We start from the raw sequence: 306 nt of genomic DNA, 5'->3' as shown, positions 1-306 counted from the left end.
TGTGTGTGTGTGTGTGTGTGTGTGTGTGTGTGTGTGTGTGTGTGTGTATGTGTGGGAGATTATCGGTAATCGGCTTTCCTCTTGAATATTATACACACATTCGAAGCGAACTACGGTACACAAACTTACACGTTGCAGTTGTATATAAATGTGTATTATGTTGCATATGCAATGTGCAGTTAATGTTCCGGTGTACCGAAGTGTACTCCTCTGACTACGTGGATACAGGCATGTGTATACATATTATTATATATGCACACGTTCGCAGGGATTTAAAGTTTATTAATCGGGCGGAACAATAGAACG

This window comes from Sipha flava, unplaced genomic scaffold (genome assembly GCF_003268045.1).
Source record: "Sipha flava isolate LNK unplaced genomic scaffold, YSA_version1 274_pilon_pilon, whole genome shotgun sequence".
Lineage (NCBI taxonomy): Eukaryota > Metazoa > Arthropoda > Insecta > Hemiptera > Aphididae > Sipha > Sipha flava.
The sequence above is the reverse complement of the archived record's forward strand: the minus strand, read 5'-3'. Positions refer to the sequence as shown.